Consider the following 12168-nt stretch of genomic DNA (forward strand, 5'->3'; position numbering starts at 1 on the left):
TAGTTTGGTTCTATACTCGTTCCTTTCCTGTCCATCTGGAGTTGGTGAGTTCCCATTAGCTCAGGCAAACTGTTTCAGTGAATGAACCCATCATGATCTTGACTTAGTTGGTTTTTCAAGAGTTCCTCCAAAAGAATTCTCCTAACTTTGTTGATTTACTAGATGCTTCCAAACATTTAAACATGAATTGTGTACTACTTGTGTTTTAAATATGAAAATATGCGTGTTCTCAAGCAAGGCCAAGTAAGCATTTTCCCAGTTCTCTGTATCATGTGTTAACACATAGGCACCATAAGCAGTAACAGAGTCCCCAAGAAGTTTCAGTGCTTGAGTTTAACCCTTTTAAAAATATTTTGTAATATATTGAAGTCTTTTAAAATTTATTTGATAAATATTAAAACACTAATGACAAAAGAAATCAAATTAAGTCCAAGGAAAGAATCACCTCGTTCACAAGTGAAAGACTCAAAATAGTTAGGCTTGACAAAATTCCTTATTTGTAATGTAAATATCTTTTTACATTTTTACATACCAACCAGTTTCCCTTCCCTTCTCTGCTCTGGTCTCCTTCCCTTTCACATCTATTCCTATCCCCATCCACTTATCCTCCACCTCCATTCAGAAAGGGATAGACCTCCCATGGGCTGGCAGAAAGTATGGCAGGACAATTGAGGGGACCTAGCTTCTCTCCTTACATAGAGGAGTGGCCAGGTAATCCAGCATGGAGAACAAGTTACCAAAAGCTGGCTAAGTTCCAGGGTCCTGCTCTCCCTGTTAGAAGACTTACAAAGAGACCAAGCTACAGTGAGTCAAGAGAGCCTTTTGGTCCAGCACACATGATCCCTTGCGACCACAGGTCAGTTTTACAAAGCTTGGTGGCACTGACTTGTTTTTTGTTTGTTTGATTTGTTGATCTGTTTGTTTTGGTTTATTTATCTCTTGTGTATACAATGCTCTGCTTTCATGTATACTGGCAGGCCAGAAGAGGGCACCAGATCTCACTGTAGATGGTCCTTAGCCACCATATAGTTGCTGGGTGGGAATTGAACTCAGGACCTCTGGATGAGGAGGCAGTGGTCTTAACCATTGAGCCATCTCTCCACACCCCCCCCCCAATTCTTATCCTACAAAGATAGTTCTCAGTCAGATAATTTTAAGAGTCAGGGACAATGAAAGAAAAAAATGCTAAAAAAGAATTTTAAAGGAAGATTATTTGGGACGAAACACTCCACTCATTTGTGTCCTGATTACATACCTATAATTCCAGTACTTGGGATGCAGAAGCAGGCAGATCTCTGTGAAGGCTGAGCTAGCCCATTTTACATATGGATTAGCAGTCTAGTCTGCATAGTACATAGTAAAATGATCTCTCAAACAATACAAAAAAAAGACTATATAAGGACAGGAGACAAGAATGTCTGTGTGTATAGATCTACATAAAAGAACTTAATAAAGCAAACAGCACAGGAACAAACTTGTGGGTGTTTGCACAACCTCACTTTTTGTGACATTATGCTAAAGGAGGTCAATGAGGGAATAATAATCTCAACAGAAACAATTTGAACAATTTGCTCTATCCACACACAAATAGAAAGACTTATTGTGTCTTACTTAAAAATTAAGTAATCTAGCTTGTGCTATATTTAAATTTAGATTGTGAAGAAGGGAAAAAGTGCTCAAAAGATTAAATGGTAGAAAATTCAGTATCTTGACCTAGGTAAAGATATGATTCAAAAGCATGTTCAAAACAGATAGTAATAAATAAATAAGATTATCCCAAAACAGCAATATTTTTTCCATAAAAATATTCTTCTATGAGAATGAACAGATGAGATAAACCTTGGAACAAAATATGGACATGCAAAATAGTGAGGGTAGAAATCATTTTAGGACATTAAAAACACTCACAACTCAGTATTGCAAAAACATACACCACCACCACCACCAGAAACTGCTTTTAAAATGGCAAAACGATATTAAGATAACATTTCATTGAATAAATGAAAAAGACAATACATGGTGATATTTTCAGTTTCAATTGATATGAATGAAATAAAAAATAAAAATTACAATTCATTTTTTAGCTTATGTTAAAACAGCTAAATAATTTAATGACAAAATTAATTTGTATCTCACACCCAGAAATAGTAGATCATAGACATTTCTCCTAATTTTTAATAAATATTTGAGAAATCTTGAAAGCATATTAGAATCTTCTAAAAACATAATTGTAGCTGGCCTGTAGTCCCAGCACTTAGGAAACTGACGAAATATGATGAATTCCAAGTTCAAATCAGTAAGAGATCCTATCTTCAAACAATTAGCAAATTAATTTCAAGTAAGTCTACATATATGTTTTTGTATGATCCTCTATATCAGTGGTTCTCACCTTGCCAATAGAGACCCCTTTATGGATCAAGCAACACATTTATAGGGGTTGCCTAAAGCCATCAAAAACCAGATATTTACATAATGATTCATAACAATAACAAAATTACAGCTGTGAAAAAATAAAGAAATAATTTTATGATTGGAGGTCAGCACAACAAGAGGCACTGTATTAAAAGGATGCAGCATTGAGAAGGCTGAAAAGCAATGCTCTGCATACTCCATCAGATATTAATGGTTTTAATTTCAGAGACCTAAAAACCTATGCTTCTTCAGAACAACTTTGAAATAGAAAAATGAGGAAACAACTGAAATGAGTCTGAGTGGAAAATGACTCCGAATGGATTAAAGGTGACACACAAGGCAGGCTGTCTATATATACCACCTGGAAGAATAATTGGCAGTACAAAAAGCCATAATCTTTTGTTACCTGTGACTACTTGCTGGAAAGTGTTCTGACTGAAAAAGACATCGGCAGAATCAGGCCATTGTATCTTTTCCCCACTTATATACATTTCTGAAATAGAAAATTTATGAAGAAGGAAATATATTAGACCTTCCTGGTGGTCACGAACAATAGAGTGATGTGGGAATGGTCATAAAAGAACACCACAAGGGAAATTTTTATGGAATAAGTTAATTCCATGTGTAGATTATGTTTTTGATTTTACATATTTACTCACATAATAAATGACACAGATTAAGTTTGTACTACACCAATATCAGTTTCTGGCTATGAGAGTGCACTGCACATACAGAAGACATGGCCATTTAAAGAAATAAAGTGAAGAATACAAGGGCTTTTCTTGCAGCTTGAAATGCAATTTTGGCTCATAATTTTTCACAGGGTGAAAAATTGAATAACATTTAAAAAATCTGACTATTATTGAAAAGGGATCAGTTGATTGCAATTGGTGTGGTTACAAAAGTTAAAACTAATTTTTTGTAAGTTTAAACTGATTGTAATCAAAATGAGATATATACATTCTTCATTGAAAAGTCAAGGATTAGACTGTAGACATTGGTCAGCAGGTAAAATCACTTGCTGTTCCTTCAGGGAACCTAAAGTTAAATTTCCAGCACCCACATGGTGCTTTACAACCATATGTAACTTCAGTCCCAAGGGATGGGATACTCCCTTCTGACTTCCTCTGTAACAAGTATGCATGTGATGCACAGATATACATGCAACATAAATAAACTTTTAAAAAGCAAATCACTTTGAAAACAATTTAATCCCATATTTAAAGATTGTATACTAATATTACACTTAAATGATTAAAATGAAGTACTAAGTTTAAACCAGTCACAGAGCTATACAAATTTGCATATTCTGTCAAGGATTAAACAGCATAACACACTCCAAACAACACAGATGCTGTGCTAAAAATGCAACAACCTCATAAAAGTGGAACAATTTCTAATGTCTGGGAAACCACAAGCAAATAGAAGCTTTTCAACATCACCGTTCATTGTGTGACAGCTGCTCTAACCAGAATGCTATATAAAACCTTTAGTTAAATTTATCTATGCTGTTTTCTATTTTCGTCTTTAGGAAATGAATGTCAAATAATGTAGAGTTAATAACTAGTTCACAGGATTAATAGTAACACTTTGGCTCACAGAAATAAGATCCCGCGGGATCTTGTGAAAGCTGAAACTATTATGTTCATTTCTGCATCAAGTCTCGGGCTTTCTGAACATCATCATCTGCAGAGAGCTTCATATGTGGTAGAGGTCTGTTTTATGCTTTGTGGACTTAGTGCTTTAAGTTTGCATAAATTCAAGCTAACCTGACATTGATTCCTTCTTTCTACTGATGTCCTCTATTTGTTAGTTGGTGTTGAGGACTCTGAGGTAGAAAAGCTTAACAGGGCCACACAATGGAAGACAATGGTTCTATTACCTCACATTGCTGCTTACTCATTATATTGCATTGGTAACCTTGTTGATCAATAATTTCTTTTTTTGAAGTTAGAATATGTTTATAATGTTCCTCTTCACTTTTCTCCTACCAAACTATCCCATGTACCATGTACTTTCCAACATACACTTTGCTCTTTCAAGAAATATTTTTTTTTGCTGTAATTTCTCTCTCTCTCTCTCTCTCTCTCTCTCTCTCTCTCTCTCTCTATATATATATATATATATATATATATATATATATATATATAAGTTATCTATAACAATTAGGGTGAATTAGGGTGGTGACCAATCTGATTACAGGGGAAGTTCAGTTCAGACATCTTCTCCACTATTGTTAGGAGTCTTAGTTGGGGGGGTCATCCTTGCGGATCCCTAGGAATTTCCCTAGCACCAAATTTCACCCTAACTCCATAATGGTTCCCTCTATCAAGATTTTTTCCCTTGCATTTACTCTCTGTTCCTCCCCTCAATGGTCCCATTTTCTCATGTTCTCCTTCCCTCCTGTGCTCCCAACTTACTCAGGAGATCTTATCTATTTCTCCTTCCCAATGGCATCCATGCATGTCTCTCTTAGTGTCCTCCTTGTTCCCTAACTTCTCTCCTTGTTCCCTAACTTCTCAGAAGTTGTGAATTGTAGCCTGTTGTCTGGTTCTGGTTCTGGTTCTGGTTCTGGTTCTGGTTCTGGTTCTGGTTCTGGTTCTTCTTCTTCTTCTTCTTCTTCTTCTTCTTCTTCTTCTTCTTCTTCTTCTTCTTCTTCTGCTTCTGCTTCTGCTTCTGCTTCTGCTTCTGCTTCTGCTTCTGCTTCTGCTTCTGCTTCTGCTTCTGCTTCTCCTTCTCCTTCTCCCCCTCCCCCTCCTCCTCCTCCTCCTCCTCCTCCTTCTTCTTCTTTTAACCTAATATCCACTTATAAGTGAGTACATAACACGCTACTACATTTGTCTTTTGGGTTTGGGTACGTCACTCAGGATGTTTTGTTTTGTTTTGTTCTCTTTTTTTTTCTAGTTCCATCCATTTGCCTTCAAATTTCTAAATGTCTTTATTTTACCATGGAATAAAATTTTAGTGTGTGTAAATGTGCCATATTTTCTTTATCCATTTTTAGGATGAGGTGCATCTAGGTTGTTTCCAGATTCTAGCTATTATAAATAAACAGCTATGAAGATACTTGAGGAAACAACCTTGTGGCATCTTTTTAAATACAAACACCATTTAAATGATGGCTCCATAATAAAATTGTATAAATGATTTAGGATAGTTTGCAAATATGAAACCCGTAAGAAATTATACAGAGTATTGAATATAAAAGCTTGATTAGTTATGTAGTTTGTAAATTTTTAATTCACATTATTTCCCATTATTAATAGTGCCCTGACTACTGACTTAATTTATAGCATTCTCATCTTAAAAATTAGTGTTTATACCTGTATCATTTCCAATAATAGAGCACTAAATATAGATTATATTATGTTCTAAACCCTGTAATTCATCTTTTAGAAACAAACAAACACCAGCAACAACCACAAAAACCAATTCAATTTCTAGGAATTGATCCTTCTGTGTGAATAAAGTTCTGTCTGCCTTTTATTTAGAGATGCTGAAAAATGACTTCATTAAGATCTAATTTTTGATAAATATGAATACATTTTATATAATTAAGTCAACTTATAATTCAATATAAATACACAGAACTCTCACTGAATAGCCAATATTCTTTTAAGTGTGAAGAGACTGTATAAGATCCACATGAAAATAAAACAAAAATACAGAGTATTTTCTCCACTAAAATTATTTACATTGTGATGTTCACTTCCAGTTGATGTGGGAGTCCCCACTGTGTGCTGTGATTACCATTAATAAATAAAGAAACTGCCTTGGTCTGTTGATAGGGAAAAACTTAAGTAGGTGGTGAGGATTGGACTGAATACTGGGAGAAAAAAGGGCAGAGTCAAAGAGACATCATGGATCCACGGCCGAAGTAGATGTGCTTCTCTGGTAGAAAACATCTCTGGTAGGCCATGACCTCATGGTGATATACAGATTAATAGAAATGGGATAAATTAAGATGTAAGAGTTAGCCAATAAGAAGTTAGAGCTAATGATCCAAGCAGTGATTTTAAAACAGTTTCTGTGTGATTATTTCGATTCTGGGAGGCCAGGATGAACAAATAGCTCCTTGCAACATTCAGTGATTTGGGATTCACATTGACTGATAACACATCAACAACTTGACCATTGAAGGGGAAAATACTGTATAATAATTTTCAGAAATTAGGCAATAAGCATTGTCAAGTTGTAATAATCCAGAATAAAGGTAATTGCTACATCAACATTGATTATGTCAGGTTTCTGATTACAAACTGCCAAACTATAGTATTTAACATGAATCTTTGCAGAGTTGTGTCCCACGCTACCCTCGCCAGCAAGAACCACACGGAACACTAGGATCCTCTGCAGGAATGGCTTTAATCCTCTTGGGAGCTAGAGCATAAGCCAACATGGCCGGGGACCCAGATATGATGGAACCCATCCCTTATATAGGAAACAGACCCTGCTTCGGACGTGTCACTCTTGGATTGGTCCGCTGCTCCCAGTCCCAGGTGATGCCTCGGGAGTAGGCGGGGACACAGAAGTGGAAAGATACCAACACGTGTGCATTCACCTGGTGGTGAAGCCGGATGTCGGCGCCATCTTGATAATGGAGAATGTGGCTGCGGCCTTCTACATCTCCCCCTAATTTTACTTCTTTGCAGAAAGGCAACTCACTCAGAAGGTAAAGATAGAGGTCGCACTTCCCAAAATAGAAACATTAAAATGGGCTTACACGGAATCTGCCCCTAGGCTCATGACACCTGGAACCTATCCGGCCTGCCCTCTGCCATTTTTCTGGGAAAGGGGAATATACGGCAGGAAACCCTTATGCAGGGCGACTTATCTCTCAGAGAGGGCCATTCTCTGTGCGATGCTCTTCAGCTCGACAACCTTCAGGGCTAGCTAAGCCAAGCACTCCACCCTGTGCAATGGACCATTGTCCTAGGGGTGCAGGAGCTGGTTGGCATAAACCTTACTGCTTTAACATAGATAGCCACACATCAGTAGAGGCCCCTGTTCCAGGGCAGCCAACGCTTGTGCAATAACCACTTTGTCCCTACGATTTTGGGATTTGAGTCAGCAGACCATCCAGAGGAGAAACACTAATCCATAGCATAGTACTGTTCCAAAACATTTCCACCCCCACCCATTCTTTGAAGTAGGGGAATGAGAGACACGGCCCAGGACTGGAGTCCTACGGCCAAGCTTATAAATCATCTCTAGGACGGTATGAGGGGCCCCAGAGTCTTATTAGTTGTAAAAAATCGAAGAAACACCGCCATCCTATGGCTGACTGGTAACAGCTTCGGGAAAGCTGAGAGTGTCCTCCATCGGTGCTCTGTCATCCATCTGCAAAATGGCAGGAGGAACAGCAGCCAGGTCCTCAGGCGAATCCGTGTGTTGTGGATCACTCTTCACTGTTCGGGTCAATCGCTCTGGCAGCCAGAATGGGCTTTCTTGATCCTGTGGGAAGACACAAACAGCTCCCCTGGATCTCAATAAGATGGGATCCGGGCCTTTCCATTCATTAGAAAGCACGTCTTTCCACTTAACCAAATCTTTGGGCCGCTGCGGATCCGAACAATGTTGTGTTGCAGCATTTTGGCCATTATCATCCAGATTTAAAAAATTTATGGTGAACAGAGCCATGGCGATGGCCACCCTTGGCGTCGTGGGCAGCTCTGTCAATATTCCCCCTTTCTGTTTAAGTAGATAAGATTTGAGGGTGCGATGCGCCCGTTCTATGATACCCTGTCCCTGGGGGTTATAAGGCAGGCCTGTAATGTGGGTGACCTGCATCTGTGCACAGAATTGCTTAAACTTTTGAGAAGTATAGGCAGGCCCATTATCCGTTTTTAAAGATGTGGGCTTGCCCCAAGCACTCCATGCCTCAAGGCAATGTTGAATGACATAAGAGGTTTTTTCTCCTGTAAGTGGTGAATAATGCCAGAGCATGTGTCAATCGACACATGCACATACTGAAGTTTTCCAAAGGCAGTGATATGAGTTACATCCATCTGCCATATTTGCAAGGGCGTAATCCCTCTGGGGTTCACGCCAGTGTGTCTGATAGGAAGAAACTGGCAACAACTGTGACATTGGGTTACAATGTCGCGAGCCTCTTTTCTGGTAAGTGAAAAACGTTTGCGCAGGGTTTCAGCTGTAACATGAAAATTATCATGAAAGGTTTTAGCGGTCTGCAATGGGGAGGCAAGAGCTACCGCAGCAAGATGCGTAGCACGATCAGCCAGGTCATTGCCCCAACTCATTGGGCCTGGAAGCCCCGAATGTGCTCTTATGTGTGTGATAAAAAATGGAGCTCTCCTATTTAGTAAGCAATCCTGTATCCTCTGGAAAAGAGCTGCCACTGTACTAGTAGGTTTTATAATTCCAGCGGCCTCTAATAATTTAACAGCGTTAACCACATAGGCAGAATCAGAAACAATATTAAGGGGACAAGGAAATCTTTGAAGAACCTCTAAAACCACCATACATTCCACCACCTGGGACGAGGTGGCAGAAAAGTTCTTTATATATGTTTTAGAACCAACAACATAGGCTCCCACACCATTCTTGGAGCCGTCTGTATAAACCGTCATCCCGTCTTTTAACGGGGCAGAAGATGTAACTCGGGGAAACACAATGGGATGACATGCAGCGAACTGCAGCAGAGGGTGTTTAGGATAATGATTATCAATTTTCCCTGAAAAGGTGGTAACCAAAATGGCCCAATCATCAGAGGCGGCGGCCAAGGTTTGTACCTGAGAGGAGGTATAGGGAATTATCATAACCTCTGGATGCTTGCCAAAATGACTAACAGACATTTTAAGGCCTTTAAGGGCAATTTGAGCTATAGCGGCGGGATACCACTCAATACTTTTGTTAGGAGAAGCATGCGGATGGATCCACAGTAACGGTCCATCCTGCCATAACACAGCGGTGGGTAGCTTTCTTGTTTTAAACACACATAGAGCAAATGGTTGAGTTTCATCAATACGGCACAGCTGTGCCTCCTTAATGGATTCCTCCACTAGCAACAAGGCTGCTTCTGCTGCCGGCATCAAGGCCCGAGGGGAGGTAATACGAGTATCCCCTTCCAAGATATCAAACAATGGCTTTAAATCAGCGGAGGGGATTTTTAAGAATAGTCGCAGCCAATTAATATCTCCTAACAACTTTTGGAAATCATTTAACGTTCGCAAATCATCCCTATAAATCTTTATTTTTTGAGGCAGAATCTTTTCAGGAAGAATAACAGAACCTAAAAATTGGCCAGTATCTGCAATCTGGACCTTCTCAGCGGCTATTTGAAGACCCCATAGCTGTAAGCTTTTAACGAGCAGCGGGTAGGCTTCCTTTAGGACCTGTAAGTCCTCATGACACATAAGTATATCATCCGTGTAATGAACCACGAGCAAACATGGAAACCGTTCGCGAAGCGGTTTAAGAGCCTCCTGCACAAACATCTGACAAATAGTCGGACTGAGACACATACCCTGAGGTAGGTTTTTCCATTGAAAACGTTTATCAGGCTCTATATGACTAATTGAAGGAACGGTAAAAGCAAAGCGAGACCTATCAGCAGGATGCAATGGAATAGAAAAGAAACAATCCTTAATATCTATTATTACCAGACTCCAATTTTTGGGCAAAGCTGAAAGCACTGGGAGTCCTCGCTGCACAGGCCCAAAGAGGTGCATTTGTTCATTAACGGCTCTCAAATCATGCAGCAAGCGCCACCTTCCGGATTTCTTTCTAATGACAAAAATGGGTGTATTCCACGAAGAGGTGGATGGTTCTATGTGTCCCAGAGTCAACTGCTCATTAACTAGCTGATTTTCTGCTTCCAGTTTTTCAGAAGTAAGTGGTCACTGGGAAACCTATACGGGGGTCTCTATTTTCCACGGTATGGGCCGTGCTGCCCCAGTGGCACCTAGGAAAAACCCAGGCCCTGTTTGCTGATATTAGGTTTAGGATTTATTGGCTCCCGTATTCCCTGCTGGGAGCGACCCAAGCCCTTTCCTGGCCTATGACCCATTCTGATCATTATATCTTGGGCCTGAGATGAATATGCATTAGATAAGGTCAATCCCATGCCCTGCATCACGTCTCTTCCCCATAAGTTGACCGGCAGGGGGAGGACATATGGTGTAAAATATCCTGACTGCCCTTCATCTGTTTCCCAGGTTAATCTGGTGGAGGTAATGGTGGGGTTTGCACTGTAGCCCAAGCCCTGTAGGGCATGAGACGACTCAGTAACTGGCCAGGACTGTGGCCACCAGCGCGATGAGATAATACTTTTGTCCGCGCCGGTGTCCAAAATGCCTTCGAAGCATTTACCATTGACCCAAAGTGGCAGTTTGGGTCGATCTTGAAGGCTAACAACCAAGTAGGCTGAATCCTGTCCTGTTGACCCCATTAATTTATTCTCCGGCCTCTGGTGGATGTCTGCTGGGAGAAGCAGTAACTGAGCTATCCTGTCTCCTTTACTGATGGAAAAAACTCCACTAGGGCAAGAGCATAGGGCTTGTATCTCAGCAGTGTGCTGACTATCAACGAGACCTGGGTGGACGATTAATCCCTGTAGGGTAAGCGAGCCACGTCCTAAAAGCAGGCCCACGCTTCCAGGGGGTAGGGGCTCAGACAGCTGCACAGGGACGGGCTGTACCCTCATTTGAGGCATCAATAAGAAGTCGGTGGAGGCACACAAGTCCATTCTTGTTCTGCCTCCGAGGGTCCCTCGGTCGTTGCCCTGACGAACTTGTTCCCATATTTTTGGGGGCCCTGGGACCGAGGGCCCCTCATCCCGTTTTTTGGATCACCAGTCTGTGGGTTTCCTAATGGTGGGAGGATCTTACCATGGGCGTCCCTAACGGAGCGGCAGAGCTCCGCCCTATGATAACCTTTACCACAGCGTGAGCAAAGCGTAGGGGGTGCTCTCTCCTTTTCTGATGACCTACAGTCCCTTTTTAAGTGTCCTGGCTTCCCTCATTTAAAGCAAACTCTTGCGTCTGGCCCTTTAAAAGGGCGTTGTTGTGACCGCAAGATGGCTGCAGCCAAACCTGCATTCGTCAGGGGTCCTCCTAGTTCTCTACAGACCCTGAGCCAGTCCTGTAGCCCTTTATTTTTCCTAGGGGCTATGGCGGCACGGCACTCCTGCGTGGCTTGCTCAAAGACGAGCTGCTCTATTAGGGGCGTGGCCATATCAGTATCGCCAAAAATGCGTCCTGCTGCCTCAGTCATTCTTGCCACGAAATCTGAAAAAGGCTCCTGAGTCCCTTGTATAATCTTGGTGAGCGGAGTGCTCCCTTCTCCCTTTTTTGACAAGGCTTTCCATGCTCTTACAGCTGTATCGGCTATCTGGCGGTAGGTGCCATAAGGGTAGTTTGTCTGGGCAGCGGCATAGTGCCCTCGCCCAGTCAGGAGGTCAAATGTCCACTGCTGTTGTTCTGGAGTTAAGGCCTGAGCGTTAGCTCTGGCTTGTTCCTGGGCTGCCTCGTGTCACAGCGCTTTCCATTCCAAATATTGACCCATGCTGATGAGCGATGCTTTTGCAACTGCTTCCCAGTCCGCTGGAGTCATGGAAGACGAGGCCAATCTGTCCAACTGGGCTAAGGTAAAATTAGCAGTCACTCCATACTTTCTGACTGACTCTGCTAACTCTTTGATTTGGTTGTACTCCACAGGCGCATGTACTCGCCCGTTTTCCCCTTCATAAACGGGGAAGGCCAAGTGTAGCTTTCTCTTGACCTTGCCAGGGATAAA

Source organism: Myodes glareolus, chromosome 25 (genome assembly GCF_982192425.1).
Source record: "Myodes glareolus chromosome 25, mMyoGla1.1, whole genome shotgun sequence".
Lineage (NCBI taxonomy): Eukaryota > Metazoa > Chordata > Mammalia > Rodentia > Cricetidae > Myodes > Myodes glareolus.